General features: G+C 38.9%; 1 pseudogene; it reads right to left on the minus strand.

The window, feature by feature from the left end:
- LOC129670671 (ATP-dependent RNA helicase DDX18-like) overlaps positions 1-16603 on the minus strand; it is a 71711-nt pseudogene that overhangs the window by 1585 nt on the left and 53523 nt on the right.

The raw sequence follows: 16603 nt of genomic DNA on the forward strand, positions 1-16603 counted from the left end.
TTCTTCTTCTTCTTCTTCTTCTTCTTCTTCTTCTTCTTCTTCTTCTTTGTCTCTGAATGAGGAGACACTGCTGCTGCAGCTTTTCCATTGGTTAAAGTGAAATGTTTTGCGGGTGATCTTTTAACTTTTGCATTTCCCACTGTCTCTTCAGGCATGCCTCCATCTTGTGCTTCTGCTGAGCCCACATTCACAGAATGCTTAAGGGCTTTTTTAACTTTTCCAACTTTTCCTGTTTCCTCAGGCACATTTCCATTTTGAAGTTGTGAGAGGCTTGTGTCAGAAGCTTATTGCAGCTTCAGGTTCCACTGCTGCATCTTGGCGATCTGCTTCTCGCTCTTCTTGCACAGGAGTTTCATTTGTAAGCTTCATCTGATATATTGCCCAGCGGGCTGCACCGAGCACTCTGTACTCCATTTTTTTACTGGATTACCTGAGTTTTTGCTGTTTAACCACTTGAGTTCTTTATATATTCTGGATATTAGCCCTCTGTCAGCTACAGGGTTGGCAAAGATCCTTTCCCAAGCTGTAGGCTGTCATTTTGTTCTGATGACAACGTCCTTTGCTTTACACAAGCTTTTCAGTTTCATGAGGTCCCATTTATTGATTGTTGATCTTAGAGCATGTGCTGTTGGTGTTCTGCTCAGGAATTTGTCTCCTGTGCCAATGAGTTAAAGGTTTTTCCCCAGTTTTTCTTCTAACAGGTTTAGTGTGTCTGGTTTTATGTTTAGGTCTTTGATCCACTTGGACTTAAGTTTTGTGCAGGGTGATAGTATGGATATATTTCCATTTTTCTGCATGTAGACATCCAGTTGGACCAGCACCACTAGTTGAAGATGCTATTTTTTTTCCATTGTATGGTTTTTGCATCTTTTTCAAAAATCAGGTGTCATAAGTGCGTGAGTTTCTTTCAGGTTATTCTATTCTATTCCTTTGATTCACCAGTTGGTTTCTATGTCAGTACCATGCAGTTTTTCACTACTGTTCCTCTATAGCACAGCTTGAGATCAGAGATGAAAATACCTGCAGAAGATATTTTATTGTAGAGATTTGTTTTAGCAATTCTGGGTTTCTTGTTATTCCATATGAAGTTGAGAATTTTTCTTTCAAGGTCAGTAAAGAATTGTGTTGGTGATTTTATGAGAATTGCATTGAATCTAAAGATTGCTTTTGGTAAGATGAACATTTTTACTATAGTAATCCTGCTGAGCCATGAGCAAGGGAGATCTTTCCATCTTGTTTTCTTCTTCAATTTCTTTCTTCAGAGTCTGGATATTTTTTTCATACAAATCTTTGACTTGTTTCCTTAGAGTGACACCAAGGTACTTTATGTCCTTTGTGGCTATTGTGAAGGGTGTTGTTTCCCTAATATTCTTAGCCCTTTTGTCTTTTGTATACAGGAGGGCTACTGATTTTTTTTAAAGTTATTTTTGTATCCAGCTACTTTACTGAAGTTGTTTATCAGCTATAGTGAAAGATCCCCGGAGGGTATCTTCCGTCAGAGAGACCCCCTCCCAAGGATCAACGAGGCCATTCGGATGCAAACAGCAAGAGGCTTTTATTTTGATACTCGGGTACCCGGGGCGAGAAGTCATTCGGAAGACTTCCGCGCCCCCTAGATGGGAAGCTGGGGTTTTTATAGGGTTTTAGAGGCAGTAGCACTGGTACAGAAACGAGAGGGCATGGTTACAGGGGGCTGATTGGTACGTTTACACGAGACCACAATTTGCGTCAAAGTTTGGCAGGGGCACCAAGATTCCAGGAGCTGGGTGGTCAAGGGGGGTAGGATGACCCCGTGACGTGGCCCGCCACCTGTTATTTTGTTTTTCCCTATCTTAGCTGAAACAGTCTCACAGATATCTATGAGAGTGATTAACACAAACTGTTTTTAGTATGACTGGGGCAGCCTGACCACAGATATCCCAAGTGGGTGACACAGCTAGGATTTCTCAGTAATTTTCCAGTTTCTCATCTGGCCTTCAGAGTTTTACAAAACAGTGGTGTCTCACAAAATGGCATTAGCTATGTTTAACTTAGTGTGAGGCTGGGGTCTTTCAATAGGAGTCCCCTGGTAGGATTTTTGGGTTCACTCATGTATGTTATCATATCATCTGCAAATAGTGATACTTTGACTTCTTCCTTTCCAATTTGTATCCCCTTGATCTCCTTTAATTGTTTTATTGCTCTAGCAAGGACTTCAAGAACTATGTTGAAGAGCTATGGAGAGAGTGGGCAGCCTTGCCTTGTCCCTGAATTCAGTGGGATCGAATTAAGTTTCTCTCCATTTAGTTTCAGATTGGCTATAGGCTTACTGTATATTGCATTTACAATGTTTTGGTATGTGCCTTTTATCCCTAATCTCTCCAAGACTTTGAGCATTAATGGGTGTTAGATTTTATCAAATGCTCTTTCAGCATCAAGGGAGATTATCATGTGGTTTCTTTCTTTCAGTTTGTTTATATGGTGGATTACATTGATGGATTTCTATATTTTGAACCACCCCTGCAACCTGGGATGAAGCCAACTTGGTCATAGTGGATGTAATCTTTGATGTGTTCTTGTATTTGGTTTGCAAGTATTTTGTTGAGTATTTTTGCAAAAATGTTCAAAAGGGAGATTGGCCTGAAATTCTCTTTCTTTGTTGGGTTTCTGTGAGGTTTAGGTACCATGGTGACTGTGCCTCTATAGAATGCGTTTGGTAGTATTATTTCTGTTTCTATTTTGGAAAATAGTTTGAAGAGTATTGGTGTTAGCTCTTTGAAGGTCTGGTAGAATTCTGTGCTGAAACCATCTGTCCCTGGGCTTTGTTTGGATGGGAGACTCTTGATGACCACTTCTATTTCCTCAAGGGATATAGGACTATTCAAATAATTTTCCTTTTCTTCATTCAGCTTCGGGAGTGGAATCTATCAAGAAAATTGTCCATTTCATTTGTAATTTCAAATTCTGTGGCGTATAGGCTTTTAAAGTAAGACCTAATTATTGTTTGGATTTCTTCATGTCTGTCGTTATGCCCCTTTTCATTTCTGATTTTGTTGATTTGGATAGTGTCTTTCTGACTTTAATTAGTTTGCCTAAGGGTTTTTCTATCTTGTTGATTTTCTCAAAGAACCAGCCCTTGGTTTCATTGATTCTTTAAATTGTTTTATTTGTTTCTAATTTATTGGTTTCAGCCCTGAGTTTGAATATTTCCAGTCATCTACTCCTATTTGGTGAGTCTGTTTCTCTTTTTCCTAGGGCTTTTAGGTGAGCCATTAGGTTGTTGGCATGAGATGTTTTGAATTTCTTTTTGAAGGCACTTAGTGCTATGAACTTTCCTCTTAGCACTGCTTTCATTGTGTCCATAAGTTTGAGTAAGTTGTGCCTTCATTTTCATTGAATTCTAGAAGGACTTTAATGTCTTCTTTATTTCTTCCCTGACCCAGCTGTCATTGAATAGCAAGTTGTTCAGTTTCCATGTGTGTGGAGGCTTTTTGCTATTTCTGTTGTCGTTGAGGTCCAGCTTTAGTCCATGGTGATCAGCTAGGATACAACAGATTATTTCAATATTCTTATATCTGTTGAGGCTCACTTTGTGACCAAATATATGGTCTATTTTGCAGAAGGTTCCGTGAGGTGCTGAGAAGAAGGTAAATTCTTTTGTGTTTGGGTGAAAGTTTCTATCAATGTCTGTTAGGTCTATTTGAGTCATGACTTCTGTTAGAGTCATTGTTTCTTTGTTTATTTTTTTTTTATTTTTTTTTTTACCTGTCCTTTGTTGAGAGTGGTGTGTTGAAGTCTCTCACTACTATTGTGTGGGGATCTATGTGTAGTTTAAGTTTTATTAATGTTTATTTTACAAATATGGGTACCCTTGTATTTGGAGCATAGATGTCCAGGATTGTGATGTCTTCCTGATGGAATTTTCCTTTGATGAGTATTAAGAATTTTTCCCTATCTCTTTTGAGTAATTTTGGTTGAAATCTCTTTTATCAGCTATTAGAATGCCTACTTCTGCTTGCTTCTTGGGTCCATTTGCTTGGAAAACTGTCTTCCAGCCCTTAACTCTCAAGTAATATCTGTCTTTGTGACTTAGGTATCTTTCTTGTAATCAACAGATTGTTGGGTCTTGTTTATGCATCCATTCTATTAGTCTTTTTATTGGGGAGTTGAATCCGTTGATTTTGCGAGAGATTAATGACTACTGGTTGTTAGATCCTTTGATTTTGAGGTTGGCTCTGGTAGTGTGTTTGTGTGCTTGGCTACTTTTAGTTTTTCTGTAGTGAGTTGTTTATTTCCTGTTTTTTCCTGAAAGTAGTTAGTTTTCTTGGGTTGTATTTTTCCTTCTTTTATCTTCTGTAATGCAGAATTTGTGTGTAGGTATTGTTGAAATTTGTTTTTGTCATTTAATATCTTTTTTCTTCCTCTATGAGGACTGAGAATTTTGCTTGGTGTAGTAGTTCTGGCTGACATCTGTGTTCTCTTACAGTCTGCATGTATCTGTGCAGGCCCTTATGGCTTTCTAGTCTCTGTTGAGAAGTCAGGTGTGATGCTCATGGGTTTGCCATTAAATTTTACTTAGCCTTTTTCCCTTGCAGCTTTTAGTATTTTTTCTTTGTTCTGTATGCTTACTGTTTTGATTATCTGTGGTGGGAGGATTTCCTTTTCTGGTCTAATTTATTAGGTGTTCTGTAGGCCTCTTGTATTCTTATAGGTATCCCCTTTAAGTTGGGGAAATTTTCTTCTATGATTTTGTTGAAAATGTTGTCTTGAATTTCTTGAATGGTTTGTTTCTGGAATTTTTTAGATTTTTTATGATGGACACATTGATTTCTTCCACTGTATCTTCCACACTTGAGATTCTTTCTTCCATCTCTTGTAGTCTATTGGCTACGCTTACCTCTGTAGTTCTTGTTTTCTTCCCTAAGTTCTTCCTCTCCATCATTTCGTCTATTTGTGTTTTCTTTAATTATTCTAATTCTGTCTTCATATCTTGAACCATTTTTTTTATTTCCTTCACCTGTCTGATTGTATTTTCCTGTTTTTCCTTCAATTCCTTCACCTGTTTGTTTGAACATTCCTTTGTTTCTTTTATTTCATTCAGTGATTTAATCATTTCCTCTCTGAAAGCCACAGACTGTTTGGCTGCATTTTCCTTTATTTTCTTTATGGATAGCCATAATCTGTTTGACTTTTTCTTCCTCTAATTATTTATGTATTTTAGTTGTTTCCTTCATTAACCTCTTCATAAACATAGTTGTAAGGTCATCTTTTTGAATTTCATTTATGTTAGGGTGTCCAGGGCTACTTGCCCCTGGATAAGTGGATGATGGAGATGCCATACTGTTCTGCCTTTTGTTGGTTTTGCTTTTACACTGGCCTCTACCCATCTGGCTGCCTTATGTGTTGGCTGTTATTTTCTGGTGCCTGCTGTAATCCTGGGGTGGGGAGAATCCCATTGCCAGCATTCAGCTTTTTGGATATGGTCAATTGAATAGAGGTGCTTCTCAGGAATTTCCATACTTCACCTTTGGAGTATGCACATGTGTGATAACTGCTCTCCTCTCAATAGAAGTCCTGGAGACAGCTGCCCTTTTGTTGGTTTTCTTGCTCTGAATTCATTGAGCTGCTGTTGCTACTCTTATGCTGTGTTTGCTGGGTACAGCTCTCTTGAAGAACCAGGGAGTCCTGTGATTTTGTTAGTTTAGCTATAGATAACTGCTTGCACTTTAGGGCCTAGAGTTCCATCTGTTAGTCACTGTCTGTCCCTGCTGTGCTGCTGGTCAGAAACAGTGTCCTCCCTGCCCTGCCATCTTTGATTCCCCTACTATTTTTACTATGTATAATTGAGAATTTACCATTATGAAGACCAATAGAAATTATTTTCCTTTAGAAAATGGTGGGATTATCTACATGAGCATGTAAAATTACTTATAGAATTTAATATGATTATATATTACTACAGTTTATAACTATTCATAGTGGAAAGCGATATTTTAGTCCGTATGTCAGTTAAAGATAAAAATGAGAGAAAACAATTACATTTATTCAATTTCTAAGAAAAATGTTCTTATGAGGCCTTACACAAATTCTCAAAAAGTCAAGGATTTGCACAGACATAACATTCAAAAATAATGTTCATTTGAAATGGGGAAAAATCCATGACTGTGTCTATTCTGGAGACTTCTTCAACAGAAAACATTTATGCATTTGCTCTTAGGATGACCTTGTGGTATGTGCTGCCTTAGAAAATGGTCTCTGCAGTGTCCTCATGTTGTGAATAATGAGGGAAAGACATACACAATTTATATGCTCTTGTGGATTCAGTGACATCTCCATGAAGATTTAAGAGTGAGTAGAAAGGAGAATGGAAATCATTATGTCCTTTTTAGTGTTCTAGTCAGGGCTCTGAATGTGCTTAGTCCCTTATCTGCCTAATATTCACATGAATTAAAGTTACTCTAAGCATACTGCCCAGTCCAGAAGGCTGCTGTTATACCCACTCCTGCTGCAGGATCATATCTTTACCCAAACCTACCCAATCTAGTGTAATGCTGGTCTTGGGGCTGGCCACCGGACTATAAACACACAGATATTTTAAAGCACTGATACACTGGTAATAATGTGACTCTACTGTATGTGTGTTTTGAATTCCCAAATGGCTAAAATAGAAACAGAACAGAGAAATAAATAGGAACATTCCAGGAAGAAGCATAAATTGATTTAAAACACAAAGCTAACATTAAAAAGTAACTCAAAGTAACACAAGTTAGAATAGAAAATATCCACAGTGATGTTTCAATAATGTTACAAAAAAACTTAAAGAAGATTTATTTAATTAGGTTGAAACGAAGATAAATAATAAATAGTACTAAAGGTAAAAAATATCAGAGATCAATATTAAATCAGTGATTTTCACCTAATGTAGTAATCATAAAAAGTAAATTGATATACTGATATATCATAAAATAAAAGTAATAAAAATACCACAAAATCTAGAGTGAGAAATAAAAATTAAAAGAACTTGATGTAATATTTTTATTAAATAAACCAATTACAAATTTAATATCTTAAACTGTACTACAATATTAATAGAAAAACCTTTAAAAGATATGAAACTGAAAATTTATCAATGCTGCAAATGCTTAAAACTGTTGAATATTTTCAAATGACAAAGACTTAGAAGAGAGGAAGAAAAAGAACCTTTGCAGTTTAAATGAAGATTTAAACTATTTCAAGTATGAAAACTATCATTAAAATAGTTTGTTCCTCCAAGACAGGAGCTTTACAAAATTGTCATCAGAGAGGTTTCATCTAACAACTGATGAAAATGGATGCAGAGACCCACAGCCACATATTAGGTAGAGCCTTGAGAATACTGAAGAAGAGAGGAAAGAAGGAGCAGAAGGATCCAAGGAAATCACAAGAAAGCCCACAGAATCAATTAATTGTGTCTAATAGGGTCTCACAGATACTTAATGGACAATCTAGGAGTCTGCATGGGTTTTATGTAGGGCATATGCTTATATGTTATGGTTGTAGAGCTTGGTTTCCTTGTGGAACACCTAACAGTGGGAGTGGGGTTGTTCCTGACTCTGTTGCCTGCTTTTGGGACCCTTTTCCTTCTACCATGTTGCCAATTTCAGCCTTAATATGAGGGAGGGACCTAGTCTTATTGCAACTTGATATGCCATATTTGGTTGATATCCCTGCGAGGCCTGCCTTTTTCTGAAGAGAAATGGAGGAGTTGGGAGGGTTCGGCTGGCAGGGAGGATAAAGGGGAAACTGCAGTTGGGATGTAATAAATGAGAGAAGAATAAGTTAAAAAAATAATACAGAAAAGCTGAACAATGTGTACTTGCTCAGAATATGACATACCCCCTTATGTCATCATCTGTTTGGGATGATCAGATCTGTGTAACATTAGAAGTAAGCTGCTGTTCTTGTGCAGATAACCTCATCCCTTAGATTGTAGGCATTCATCATTGATCTTCCAGGAAAACTCTGCCACATGTGCTTAGTTAAGATTATGGATTCAGGTACTGTATTTTAACCTATCTACCTATCATCTATCTATCTGTCTGTCTATCTATCTATCTACTTATGATTTCAAGACAGGATTTCTCTGTGTAGCCTTTTCTCTGTCCTTTGCAGAACAGGCTAGCCTCGGAACACACAGGGATCCACCTGCCTCTTCCTCCTCCTGGAGTGCTGGGATTAAAGGCATATGCCACCATGTCAGGGTAGGTATTTTAAATAAATTTCCCCTCTTTGTTTTGACTTTCAGAATTGAACAAATCCTCTTAAATTAGCATATGATCACAGGATCATCTTATTAATGGAGTCCACATTCTTATGAGGGTCAAACTGGAATTCAGGGTTGGGGGAAGGCAGTATTGTTCAGTGATAAAGTGTTTAGTGTTCTCAAGGCTCTGATTTTGATACAAACCAAGACAACAGTGAAAAGAAAAGGACAAAGCAACGGCTCAGCAGTTGACCATGCCTGTTGCCCTCTCACAGAACTGGAATTCTGTTTGCAGCATCCATGTCAGGAGTTGCACAAGTGCTGTATTTATTTTGGAGGCAACATAAAAAGAAAGGAGAATAAAGAGACCACAGTCTGATCTCACTGGATAAGCCTGTGCTCACTAGGGTATATAACAAAGGCAGCCTCTCTCCCATGGGAAATAGTGGGGTCTGCAAAGGGCAAGATGCTGGCTTTTAGAGAAGCAGGGTGAAGAACTTGGGAATGATAAATTGTTGCTTTCACAGGGGATTACCTACAGGTCTTCAGCAGACCATGTCATTCCATTGAAGAGGTAAACTCTGTACTGAACATCCCTGGCTTCTCTAATGTTTATCTGTGTGCACTGGGTGTTTGGCCTCTACAGATGTTCTCCTCTGGCCTCTTTGTACATTATATCCATAAATAAAAAAATGCTCGTACACAAAGTTCCAAAAAATAAAATCGTATTTTTCTAACTTATTCTTCTCTCATACAATCCATCCTAACTACAACATCCTCTCCCTCCATTCATCCCAGCCCACTCTCCTCCCCTCTCCCCCAGATCCAATGTTCCTTCAGAAGAGAGCCCACCTGCTAGTGATACAGCTACATGGAGACCTGAGAGAACTAGAGAATTATAACTTGTAGAATGTTTCTGTCAGAAGGAATGGCACATATAATTCTTTGCAATAGACATCTAGAACAAAAAAAAAAAAAAAGGAAGACCTCAGTGTGGAGAAGCAGAAAACCAGTGAAAGCAGGAAATAATTTTATTATGCTTTACTTTTATAACTGTTGTATTCTATAATTATTTATCAATGTTAAGAATTTTTGGGGCGGTTCCAAGATGGCGGCGGTGGCTAGTGTGCAGCTTAGCTGAAGGGGAGAGGACTCGCAACGCAGAAATTGGTGAGTGAAGGGGCTGATCAACCCAGAACAGAGTTATCTAGACTTCCAAGAAGAAAGAGACTAACCATGATCTGAGTCCATCTAGAATCAGGTCACGGCAGACTCCTCCGGGAGGAGACACCCCAAGAAGTGATCCCCAGGCACTTCCCGGCACCCAAAACCCTACTCCCTCTTCGACGGAGACAGGAGGCATCCAGCAGGATCTGCCACAGACCACATTGTCTGTACCCCAACCCCAGCGAGAGCTGCAGCTCCCACCAAAAACAGAACAAAACAAAACAAAACAAAACAAAACCGAGATAGGGGCAGAGAAAACCTAATCCTTTCAGGCACTCCACCGAGAACCAGAATGCCGCCATAACCCTGCTGCTGCAAGCAGAAGGATAAAGAGGCACACAGCAGCTTCACAGCGCCCAGACCCCAGTGCTGCCTGCTGCTCCTAACTTCAGCTCAGGATCTGGGACTGTGGTCATTCAACACATCCTGAGAGTCTCCTGGGTGCAGCACAATAAGGACTAGCACCAAGTCCTAGCACTTGCAGCCCCCGGCAGAGAAACCCCAGCTCAGGATTGGGTCTGAGGAGTCCCAATCTCTCCTGGCACTCCCCTCAGAGCAGCACAATATGCTTGCCCTAGCGGAGGGGAAGGTCAGAGGGGAAGGGCAGAGAGGCAGCCTGCCACAGGACACAGCACCCCCTCTCCAGCTCACCCAGCGACCCCTGGCAGAGAAACCTGAGCTCTGGAACTGAGGACACTCAACCCTAATTGGTACTCTCTTGGGATCAGCAAACATAGGTTTTTCCGCCAGGCTGCTTCTGGCAGAGAGATATGGGCCCGGGATTTGGGATTGAGAAGACTCAACCCAACTCTTCCCCGCGTGACCCCAGCACCAGCCAACAAAACCCCTCCTGGCAGAGGGAAAGGACAGAGAGGCGGCTCACAAGACAGGTGGACACCGAGTCCTGCTGCAACAGTGCCACAGAGCTGACTGTTAGCCTACCCTCGCATTCTCCACAGCATTACCAAATTGGAGAGTAGAGAGCAAGGGGAACCCCTGTGCATTCCAACTGGTCCTGCAAGGGAGTGAGTGAGCCTTCTAAGGAGAGTTTGCCCCAGACCCAGGGCCTCTCCACAGAAGCAACAAGATGAGATCCCTGCCACCCACACCCCTAGTGTGGGCATCATAGGGATTCTTGGGATAGCAACCCCAACGCTGAAGCTTCTGCCTTCTGGGTCCACCATTGTAATCCAGGCAAACAATCCTTGGATCCCAGACAGAACTGCATACTAGTTTGGCCTGTACGCTACTGCAATAGTCAAAGAATCCGCACATGCACACTGCGCCCGCTAAAAGTACATGCGAATAGCGCCAGTGACACATTCCTTACTTAGGCAAAACTGAAACCACAGTGCACACTCCCAAACTAGGGAACCTCTCTCAACTTAATGAAAAAACAGTCCAGAAAACAGAAAGAGACGATCATAGCCCGAACTACAAACTTGAGGAAAAAACAGTGAGGGTTATAAATAACCAGATGGCTAGAGGCAGACGTAAGAACACACCCAACAAAAATCAGGACATAATGACCTCACCAGCAACACCACAAAACAATGGACACTTCAATTCACTAGATATACAAGAAAATGACCTCAAAACTATGTTTCTCCTGCTCTTAGAGGCCCATAAAGATGAAATGAACAAAGCCCTCAGAGAAATAGCCAAAGAAATTGAGACAAACAAAGAGGAAACAAATAAAGCTCTCAGAGAAATGACCACGAAAATTGTGGCAAACAGAGAAGAAATGCACAAAGCTCTCAAAGAAATGTCCACACAAATGAAGGCAAATAAAGAAGAAATAAACAAAGCTCTCACAGAAATACAGGCAAGTATAGCCAAAGAAGTAGAGGCACAATTAGTGATACATAGAGAGGAAAAGGACAAAAAAATAGAAGCTATCATTAAAAAGCAGGACACCACATTCAAACAGATGAAGGAAATGGTACAAGACATGAAGACAGAATTAGAATCAATAAAGAAAACACAAATAGAGAAAAACCAGGAGCTGGAGAACATAGATAAAAGATCAGGCACTACAAAGGTAAGCATCACCAACAGAATACAAGAGATGAAAGAAAGAATCTCAGAAGCCGAAGATACACTTGCGGAAATTGACACGTCTCTCAAAGAAAAAATAAAATCAGAAAAGTTCCAAACACAAAACATCCAAGAAATCAAGGACACCATGAAAAGACAAAACATAAGAATAATAGAAGTAGAAGAAAAAGAAGACATAAGGCTCAAAGGTCCAGAAAATATTTTCAAAAAAATTATAGAAGAAAACTTTCCCAACTTAAAGAAGGAGATGGCCATAAACATACAAGAGGCCTACAGAACACCAAGTAGACTAGACCAGAAAAGAAATTCTTCACGTCACATCATAGTCAAAACACTGAACCTACAGAAATTCTAAAAGCAGCAAGGGAAAAAAGCCAAGTAACATATGAAGGTAGACCTATCAGAATCACACCAGATTTCTCAACAGAAACTATGAAAGCCAGAAGGGCCTGGACAGAAATCATATAGTCCTTAAGGGACCACAGATTTCAACCCATACTACTATACCCAGCAAAACTTTCAATCAACATAGATGGAGAATTCAAAATATTCCATGACAAAACCAAATTTAAACAATATCTACATAGTAACCCAGCTCTACAGAAGTTACTTGAAGGGAAATTCGAAACCAAAGAAAGCAACTACATCTAAGGAAACAGAGGAAATAGATAACTACACAACAAAAAAACCAAAAGAAGACAAGCAATGAAATTCAGTGACACCACCAACACCACATCTAAAGTATGTAACAATTGTTGGTCACTATTACCTATCAACATCAAGGGACTGAACTCCCCAATAAAAAGACACAGACTAACAGAATGATTGCGGAAACAGGATCCAACATTCTGTTACATCCAAGAAACACACCTATGCAACAAAGATAAACACTACCTCAGAGTAAAGGGCTGGAAAAATATTTTTCAAGCAAATGGTTCCAGAAAACAAGCTGGAGTAGCCATCCTAATATCTAATAAAATAGACTTTCAACCCAAGTTAATCAAAAAAGATAAGGAGGGCCACTATATTCTCATCAAAGAAAAAAATCCATCAAGAGGACATCATAATTTTGAATATCTATGCCCCAAATACAAGAGCACCTACATTCGTAAATGAAACAATATTAAAGCTTAAATCACACATTTATCTTAATACCTTAATAGTCAGAGACTTCAACACTCCACTCTCACCAAGGGACAGATCAACTAGACAGAAAACAAATAGGGAAATAAAAACACTTACAGAGTCCCTAAATCAAATGGACCTAATAGATGTCTACAGATTTTTTTCATCCAAACTCAAAAGAGTATACCTTCTTTTCAGCACCGCATGGAACCTTCTCCAAAATAGACCATATAGATAGTCATAAAGCAAGCCTCAACAGATACAAAAAGATTGAAATAATCCCTTGTATTCTATCTGACCACCATGGACTAAAGCTGGACCTCAACAACAACAGAAATAACAAAAAGCCAACACACACATGGAAACTGACTTTGCAGCCAGTCCTGAAGATACCGATAAAACAGGATCAGATGAATGGGGAGGAGTTCCCCCCCCATCAGTAGACTTGGAAAGGGGCAGGGTGGAGATGAGGGAGGGAGTGTGGGATTGGAAGGGAATGTGGGAGCGGGATACAGCTGGGATACAGAGTTAAAAAAATGTAACTGATAGGAAAAAAATAAAATAAAAGAAATGATGACCAAAAAAAAAAAAAAAAAAGAAAGAATTTTTGGTGCCTAATAAAATTAAGTGTTACAATAGGTATGCATGTGTATAGAAATAGAGCAACCTGGAAATGACATATACATTACTATCTCTTTAATACTATATCTTTTCTGAGTGCTAGGATGCCAATATGTCACTTAAAAAAGATACATACTTTAAAGTGCATGTTTCATTAACTTTACTTAAAAATGTAAGATTTTGGAATAGATTCTTGACAGGGAAGAGTTCAATCATGGTCGGCATAGCATGGGAGGAGAACATTACAGCCCACTTAAGGACTTGAATTTACATCAACTAGTACATGTGACTTATGTCTTGGGAAAAGATATAGGTATGAAAATCAATACTTTCTGGACACTAGAGATACATAATCCCTTTAAAATGATTATCTCCACCATAAATGTGCCCCAAGAACAAATATCCCTGTGCTGTGAAGGATATCTCCAGTTAACTGTTAGTCAGGGAGTGTTCAGAGGACCCCCAAACAGTACATGTGCAAATGGTTGACCATCAGAACTACATGATAAGAGAGATGGTTTGATAATATTGCTGAAGGCATCACATGTAGGGAAATTAAGCTCAATCTTAGCTGGGAGCCTCCTCTGCTTCTGTCCGTAGTTCACGAAGGCTTTTGGGAGAGAAAATGCATTGATGATCTGTTCATCTGCAGCCTGTGAGCTGCACTATCAATCTTCCAGTCTAGAATTCTCAATAATATAATAGTGACATAACTATGATAGGGGAGCCAAACCATTTTAGATTGTATCTGAGGCCTGCCTCTATGAGGGAATACACGCCTGGTAGTGTAGCTTATGGAAGAAGTGCTTACAGGCCCTATGAGAAAATATACTACTGATGATTTGCTAAATAGATGTGTGGTCAAATTGCCCTATAAATATGTATGTTCATACCATACATGTGTTAATGTTATTTTTATAAAACTGTGTTTGCTTTTCAGTTTCTCTCTTAACCCAGCTATCACACAAATAATTGAGACTCTTTTATATTTCTTTAATAATAAGCTTCACAACACAATAACTGAGCAGTTATTAATCTATTTAACCCTCTATGCTAATTTGGCTCCCTCCCAGAGTACAACCCAGAGATACTTACACTTTATAGCTTTTCAAGACAAGCTCCTCTCTTGATATCTCTTAGATCTCTCCCATGACTCAAACTCCTCTTCATCTTCTAACTGCTCCTGCCTGGCTGGCAGGAAGTCCAGCCCTATTCTCTCCCCTGCTCAGTGATTGGCTGTATGCTGTTTTAATGGCATAACAGAGGACAATTGGCGATCAGTGTTTACACAATATTAAGACAGCAGAGTCTTAGAACAGGAGATGTAACCAAATATGGAGTGGTACCGAAATCAACATTTGAATATCACAATAACCTTATGCCTACATACATGACACTCTCAGTAATAATCAGAGAAGAATCTCTTTTTTTCCAGTTTGGTAATGACTAATATGTATAGATGTATAACCTGTCAAAATGGCAAAATCTGTGACCAGTGAGTTCTCAGTTCTAAAAGGGACATTGTACTATCCTGCCTAAGGATCAGAGAACACTTTAGAAGAGAAGGCAGAAAGACTGTGAGGGCCTTGGCATGGGTATGTAGGATATGAAGCTATCTTCTGGATAGAGAATAGAGATTTTATATATGAATAAACAGCAGATGTAACTCAATAAGAGAGGGAAAATGCAAAAGCAAGAGAGAAATGGCCAGGAGAAAGGTGAGAGCTTGAGGGGAAAAGGGAGGACAGCATGTAACGATAGGTATATATAAATGTACTAACAAATTAATTACATTTATGGTTCTTCCACAATTTTATGTAATCATTAAAACATAATTTGTCAAAAATTACAATCACACATCAAGAAGTTTATTATGTTAATGAAATATTCAAATTAAATCGTGTGTGTGTGTGTGTGCACTAATTTGGCATCTTGGCACACAGGAAGGACATTCTTACTGCTTTTACTGGAACAGAGTATCTTGTAGAAAATTTCATATAGAAATGCCTGAAATTGCTTTATTATGGATAGAAATGAAGTGTTTTCCTGTACAGTCATGTGCCAAGGGAGAAGAATCTGGTTAGAATCCGGCTGTGAATCACTTGCAAGATCATCTCCCAACTGCAACGTGTTCATGCTAAGTGTTTGCCTAAGTGGAGCTTTTCTATTGTCACATAAACTTATTCTTACTTTGTGCATAATTGTTGCTTGTGGAAATTTCCTTGGGCACAATCCTTAAAAATCTTTCCCCTTCTTAAAGACACTTGTTCACACCCACCTACATTACACTTCACTCTTTATCAGTCACAGTTTTTTTGAAAAGAAAATCAAACACAGATAAAGGCATTTAAATGTGTCAGATTCACACTGATATATTTATTCTATGGAATTTTATCATTTTTTAAAATTGAGGCTTTGTCTCCGGCTGGCATTGCTTTGTAGCCTTATAACTCCATTCTTTTTTTTTCCCCTTTTCTTTTTTGTTTTTCCGAACAGTCTTTCTCTGTTTAGCCTTGGATGTTCTGGACTCCTTTTGTAGACCAGCCTGGCCTCAAGCTCACAGAGATCTGTCTGACTCAACTCCCTGAGTACTGGAATTACAGGTGTGCACCACTATGCCCAGCTGCCCTGTCACATTCTTATTCTTTCCATTTAATATGGTTGTAAAAACATGTTCCTGGGCCATTTTAGGATTAATTAAGCACATAATGGCTCTCTAGACATAGCATATCCTCTATAGAGCTTAATGATCTTCATCCAGGTAGGGGAATTTAATACGTGGTATCTTGGAATACCCAGGTGACCCAGAATAAAATGAAAACCCTGGTTTTTATTTAATTTTAAAATATTAAATTTTATTTAATTTTAAAATAAATTTAAAAAATTTAAAAGAAAAACTTGTATGCCAAATGCACTTGTGGTGGCTCCTCACCTGTAATCCCAGCACTCAGGGAGGTAGAAGCAGGTGGATCTCTTTGGGTTCAAGGCCAGTCCAGGCTACAAAAGTGAGTCCAGGACAGCCAAGTGTACACAGAGAAACTCTGTCTCCAAAATCAAAAACAAACAAAACAAAACAAAAAACAGGAAAATGAACAAAGTTGTCTCAAGTTAAATGAGCCTTCACTTGAAGCAGTTTGACCGCAGACTTGACTCATACACAAATCTGACAGTAACAGCATCCTTAATTTTCTTTTTTTTTTTTTCTGTCCTTGCCTGCAGTTTGATCAGCCATACTATGTATCCTAGTTCAATTGCTTATTCTTAATCACATTCTTCATTACCTTCTTTCTCCAGCTTGGTTTTCATCATCTACTAAATGTAGACACATAACTCAAGATTAGCATTGGCTTG

The sequence above is a fragment of the Psammomys obesus genome, unplaced genomic scaffold (genome assembly GCF_907164565.1).
Source record: "Psammomys obesus unplaced genomic scaffold, mPsaObe1.curated_primary_1811, whole genome shotgun sequence".
In the NCBI taxonomy this organism is placed as follows: domain Eukaryota; kingdom Metazoa; phylum Chordata; class Mammalia; order Rodentia; family Muridae; genus Psammomys; species Psammomys obesus.